The following is a 7,087-nucleotide window of genomic DNA, read 5'->3' as shown; positions in this document are numbered from 1 at the left end:
TTATAAAATCCTGGTCAAATAATTTCTTTTGGATTTCTTTCAAAGTTCCTCATCAACTGGACACACACAATGCTGCTTGCACCAAAACTGCATTATTCCCTTCCATGCATTATGTGATTTGGTTCTCTAATTCAGATGCTAGACAAGCCATTCTAATTTCTTATCTATTTTTACAGGATCAAACCTAACAAGATAATCTTCAGGTTTATTAACGTGACCACATGTTCTGCTCTCTCCCTTCTCTCCTAATGACCTGGGGCTGTGAATAGGCTGTTGTTCTGACACTACAGGGTGTGAATGGCACGTTAGCATTCAAAGGTAGTGCAGGACCTGGTTGGTTGGCATCCCTGAATTTATGCCCATCTGTCAAAGTGGTTTTGTTCCCACTCAAACAGTCATATGTCAGTAGCAAGAGGCAGGACAGGCACCAGGTGTAAGTTCAGAGTAGATGTGGATTGAGTGTTAAAAGGGAAAAAAAAAAAGAAGGAAAAAAAAAAAGAAAAAATTATTACTTTGCAAGTTGCTGCTTCTTATAACAAGTAATCAAAACATATGGAGATTACAGACTCAGATTTCTTGACACTTTGAGGCATTATGCCACAAACAAATGCTTTTATCCTTAGAATGTTTCATTGCTGGGAATTTACATTTGAAAAGCCTAATTAAGGGACAATATTGTCCCCCACAGAAAATAAGCAACCTCCACAAATTCAGTGGATATCCTTTGAAGTATGCTGAAAACTTACCCTTACATAAGACTTCATTTTATTAGTGAAGGGCTGATGTTTCTTGTTCCTTCAAATAAGCTACAGGCACTCTAACAAGCATAAGCCTGGTAAACTTGTCCCATAAAGAAAAGAAAAAGCAAGATTTGCATTTTGGGAACACCATTTTCTTTATTCTGATCACAGCAAAACCAAAAAAGGTTTACTACTTCAGCAGTAAGCAAATTGAGGTTTGTCTAACACTGTGAGCCACATTTAGAGCTTAGGGACATGGCCATGTGTTAGATATTCAGTAGTTTGTGCAAGGATGTTTAAGAGATCTAGTCTAATAGAGAGCACCCAAATCTCTCTTTCTCCTTCTTTAGTTGAGTAAGAAAGTCTTCCTACCATGTATGACTTTCAGGGGGACAGACCTCTAATTAGAAAAGGATCACCCCTTAAACATGCTGAGAGAAGGTAGAGGAGAATCAGAAAGGCAATGGGACTCAGCTAAATGGGATGGGGGAACAAAAATTGGGAAACCTAAGAACAGCACACTCTCATCATACCTTGGGTACACTGAAAAGAGAAGGTGCTTTTAGGTGCCAAAAGGACACAGGAATTCAAAATGCTCTCAGGTACTTTGGCTCCCACAGCTGATGATGGATAAAGCCCTGAGAGTTGTATCCCTTACATTTCTGCATGTAAAACTGATGTGCAGCCCAGACACCCCTCAAGAGGTCTGGGGGCTGGGTGTCTTCACTGAGGCATCCCTCAGGGACAGTCTGTCCCAGCCAGCCTGTGTTACTGGTACTCTGGAGGGCATTATCAAGGTCCTGTGTCCTGCAATAAACTGACCTAGCACTCTCGGACAGCAGAGAAAAGGAGAATTGGAGGCGTGTCCTCTTTGATGGAAGGGTGGTGAGTGAGTGTGAAAGCATCACCTAAGTATCAGATTATGCTTTGTTTGGCAGATCTAGATAGGCAATATCAGATTTGCACGACAACTTTGTGTATGAGTAGGCATTAAAAAAAAAAAAAAAAAAGAGAAAGGAGACTCAGTAAAACCTTGTGCTAAAGCTGTAGGAAAGAATATAACAAGCAAACATCTTTCTCCCCACATCAAGGTAGCTTGTAAGCTAACGAGCCAGAAACAGATGTTTGGTGTCTTACTTTCAGCATCAGCAGCTCCCTAAAATGATCCCTGAGTTTTTTTCATCTTTGGTGTTCTGCTCAAAGCCAACAATTAAGAGACAGAAAGAGTTCTGACAGCTCTATGCTGGCTGGTGTTTGCAGCTATGCTTTCTTGCCTGCAATCAAAACATTATGCTTTATACCCTTGTGATAAAAAACAGATAATATATTTTTTCTTAACATCCAAATAGTTAATATATTCAGACTTTTATGAGAGTTTAGGATATTATTAAAGAAAACAGGAAATTAAAAGAAACATAAAAAAAATAGAAGTGTTGGAATAATCCCATAGTGCCTGCCTTTTATCCCCATGATGCTCAGGTGCTGAGGGTTGCTAAATCCTTTCAGTTATGTTAACACAAATTAAAATTATATTAAGGTGCAAGTCCCAACTGTAGCACACACATTAAGTGAAGAAAAATGTGGGCAGACTACTCTGGTGTTTATTGGTAATGGAAAGAGAAAGAGAGAGAGAGGGAGAGCAGAGAATGCAATTGCTTCACAGTAAGTGGAAGCATTTCTGGATGAAATAGTACTAGCAGTACTTATTAAATTTCATAACAGGATGTTCTCAGCTCAAATACCCTCTTTAGTCCTTGACTTTATAACTGAGACTGACAGAGCAAAACCACTATGAAACCAGACAAATATAAAAGTCTCACTTATTTCAAATTGCTTTTTCCCCTCTAGTACTGCTGCCCCAGACTGTGGATTCCTGAGGCTGGAGTGCACTGCTGCATATCTCACTTCATGCACCAGGGGAAGCCAGCTTTATCCTTCCAGATTCCTTCATGACCAGCTCTTAAACCAGCTCTGCATTTAGAGTGTGGTTATCTTCTGGGTCTCTGTCCACTCATCCCTGGTCCCAATCCCTGTCCTCCAATAAAAACACCTTTCTATCCTGTGAGTTTTCAGAACAGACAAAACAGCCACCTCTGCATACATGATCAATTAGCTCTAACAAGCTGGCATATAACTCTCAGCTTTATCATAAAACCCTCACAGAGAGAGGTTGAGAGTCTGACACATCCTCTGTCTTTTATTGACCTCATTCCCCTTGGAGAATCCTCAGGTGTAAACACCAGGTCTTCCCATTTTCTCTCCAGGAGAATATAATGAGGTTAGGAAGGGCTGGAGCCTTCCTTTTCTCAAGCAATCCCTTGCTTTGGATATGCCAAGATTTCCTGTGCCCCCTCCAAACTGTCTCCTTGCCCAAACAGATTGTTAATGACTGTTCCTAACACTGCCTAAGCATTTAAAATGCTGGTAACTCATTACAGGGTAACAATCTCCCTTTTGCAAAGGAATCCCTCCAACACAAAAGTTCTGCCTTGCCATAAATTAATCCTTGTGTTTCACACAGCATATTTGTACATAACCACACTTTATTCACACCTGCATGACTAATACATATGACTCATGACTGACTATTGATTAAGATCAGAGAGGCAAATTTCAGGGTGAGAAGAGTTTTGGAATGACATCTGTCTACATAGGAAACTGGAACACATAGCCAGCCTGCTATGATTTACAACAAACATTGCTGTCACCTTCTGCACTGCACCATTAGATTTTTCTTGGGGGGGTTGCATTCCTTTTTCTTCCTGCATTGCCAATCTTGCACCTATTTTGCTCTCATTTAGATTACTTTGTGTGCATGCTGATTGAATTTACCAAAGCAAAATTAAAATTAAAAAGAAATGCAGACCAGAAAACACATTGATATTTAGCCAGAAGATTAGTAACACATTCTTATGTATGGCCACAAACAATAAATAAACACATCCAAGCAAAGATTCTTTTCAGTGTATTCCATTTGCATTTATATATATATGTACATATATATGCATCTCTCCTGTGGGAAGAGGCTGAGAAATTAGGGAGTGTTAAACCTAGGGAAGAGAAGGCACCAGGAAAATGACATTGTGACCTTCCAATACTTAAAAAGGGCTTATAAAGAAAAATAGGACCTTCAGAGATTAGCAAGGGCTAATGACTTTAAATAACAAGAATGCAGGTTCAGAGTAGACATAAGGAAGAATTTTAATTTTTTTAATTAAGGCAGTGAAACACTGGAAGAGGTTGCCCAGAGAGTTTGCAGATGTCCCTGGAAGTGCTCAAGATCAGGTTGGGAAGGGCTGAGAGCAACCTGAAAGCCAACCATGAGTCAAGACATTCACAGACAAGGAAAGGGGGATTCTTTCTTATGGTTTTCCTCCCTTGAATCAAAATTATGTTTCATGGATGGACAGGTAAAGAAGAGCATCTACAGAGCTCCTTGTGGATGCCTTCCACTGAATTCTAATGCATGCTAAGTTGAACCATTAATATTCATAAATCAGCATTACTACCAAAGGAAATAATTTTTACAACAAATTCATTTTACTGCATTCTAATCTGACAAATCTCTTCAGGGTTTTGAAGCTCAGAGACTCTTTTTAAGCTCTAGCAGAATCCAGAAAACAAAATTATCTTTTAGTTTTAATGAACTTCGATTGTTGTATCTTCCTTGCTCCTTTTCCAGAAAAACTAATTCAATGGATTCAGCTTCTCAATTTCCCAAGTCACTATCAGTTTGAAGAGATCAGCCTCTAGTGAAGCCATCACAGAATATCCTTAGATGTTTTTTTAATATTTGAAAAGGATTGTTGTCAGACAGACAACACAATTACTTTTAGAATATACTGTTCTGTTCACTGCACTTCATTTTTCATATTTTTTCCTAGTAGAAATGTCTTGAATTTCAGTAAAAAGACTTAAATCAGCTTTAGCTTAAGACAGCATATATTTATTTTTATTTTTATCTATTGAATTGTCTTTTGAGGCTACTTTGTTCTGCCCGGATATTACTGTGATTTATTAGGCTGTTGTTCAAACCTTAACAGAGGACACCATCAAATATCATTATATAAGTCATGTGGTGCATTCTCTATATCCCAATCACCCAATTCAATTCAAAAATATAACAGCAATCCACATCTGAAGAAGCCATATTTCACTTTTCTCTAAGGAAAAGAAAAACAGTCAGTACAACTATATGTTGTTTGACATACTGAAAGAAGAGGAAAAACAATATCAGTACTGCTGATGTCTCAAATTCTTCTTCCTTTCACTGGACATTTCTACCTTAAAAAATTAAAATTTTCCTTAGATGGAAACATAGTTTCAGAGCTATGGCAAATTGCACCTCATGGTTATGAAAGTCTGTAAAAATGTGCCTAAATTCAGTCCTTGCATGTGGGTTTCTTTAGAATTACATAGTGGGAGAGCTCTTTTCCAAAAATCTGAATCTATTTTAAAGAAAATCATAGGTGCTAGTTCTCTCACAATCTCAAAACAACCTGATGTCCAAACACTTTGATGGCTGAGACAGAACTTGAAGATGAACAACCTTTGAGCACAAGACCTCCTGGAAACTAGAGATCCTTTATTTGTTTTCATATCAGATTTTCTGGAGTGGGAGGATAAGAACATGGCCTTGAGTGAAAGCAGCCTCACTGCCACAGCACATTTCCCTAATTGATCTGGCTCTGAAACTGAACTGGAATGCCACTGATCTGTTTTCTTTACAGGCTTACAAATAAAAGGGATGAGATTCCATGCAAGTTCATTGCCTGACTTGATTTTCAACCAAATTGTGACTTGTAACAAAGGATTGTGGAGAACATCACAGGGATGCTTGTGGCAGGTTCATTCTGCTGCAAACTCATGTGTTGCTTGTTGTAAAAAGCAAACATAAAACAAGTATCAGTAGGTCATGCTAGGAATAATTTAAAAATAGATTGTGAATGGTTATCATAAAGCTTTGAATATGTAAATAGGCATTTGTTCACTTCTTCATGCCATAATTTCCAAGAAGGGGGAAAGACAAGTAAAATAATGGAAAAAAGCCTTCAGCAAACAGAACTGCAATGTGATATGTGGGGTATAGTACAAGTGCCAGCAGTGGGGTGGCTGCATTTCATGCTGTGTATGTATCTAATGATCTATTTTGTTGCAATGAACTACAACCAAATATGATGGAATCATAGAAAATCTTGGGATGGAAGAGACCTTGAAGATCATCCAGTTCCAACACCATGCTATGGAAAAAGAACTCTGCATTAAAGCATCCCACCCATATCAGAATCTGTCTCTGATGTGCTCCCCAGAAATTAAATATTAGATGGTGCTGCCTATAAAAGCCAGGACTTGTACAAACAGAGAAGTTTAACATTAATTTACCACATGACCTGCATTCTCTTTCTGATTACACTGTTAATTTTAATGTAAATGCCTATTGGTATTCTGAAAAAGATATTTCAATATTTGTGTTGTTTATAGCTGGAGTAGGGAAACACTTTGTGGAAAGCAATTTGTCCAATTTAATTCTTCAGTTGGGGATGAATGTGCCATACTCATCATTAAATTTATTTCATGTTAAAAATTATTGCTGAAAAAATGTTAGTATATAATTCTTGGTTTATAATACATTTCTAAGCACTTCATTGCACAGAACTCAGATTCTACAGTCTAAAATTATGTACAGATCACATGCAATAAATTCTGTCTCTTATTTTACACAAGCACTTCAGCAATTATCAAAGCATTTTTCTCAGCAAATGTATCAGAACACATACATAAAGTGAATGTAAGAGTACTCACAGACTGTCACCTTTAATGAGAGCAGAAAAACTCCACCCATATCTTTAGATAAAATAATGGGATTCCACAAATACAGTGGTCCAGAATCATTCTCTGGAATAAAACAGAGGGGCAAGAGTTTGTACAGGAGTCACTTGGTTTCTAATCTTTCTTTCTGCTCTCAAGTAATAATGATTTCAAAAAACACATTAACTGGGAAAAATTATGCTCATAAGAAGGACCACATTCTACAAACACACAAGCTATGTAAATGTAGTGCTGAAAATTATGTCCATAGGAAACTTTTAGAATAAAAGTGCATGAAATTCACAGAATTTTTTTCCCCAATTAAAAGGGCCCACATGGGAGGATTTGCCAGAATAAAAATAGACATCTGTATTGCAAAAGTCTTGGTCTGAGATGCTTTCACAAGAATCTCATCCTACTTCATGGAGATGACTGGCATTGATGGCTAAAGTTTTTTTTTTAGTTTTTTTAATGGTTTTTATATATTTGTAGCCTTGTAGATTCTTTATATATAGTTGTATGGTTTCTAGGACTTTTCC

The sequence above is a fragment of the Erithacus rubecula genome, assembly GCF_903797595.1.
Source record: "Erithacus rubecula genome assembly, chromosome: 5".
Classification (NCBI taxonomy): domain Eukaryota; kingdom Metazoa; phylum Chordata; class Aves; order Passeriformes; family Muscicapidae; genus Erithacus; species Erithacus rubecula.
Note: the sequence above shows the minus strand (reverse complement) of the source record.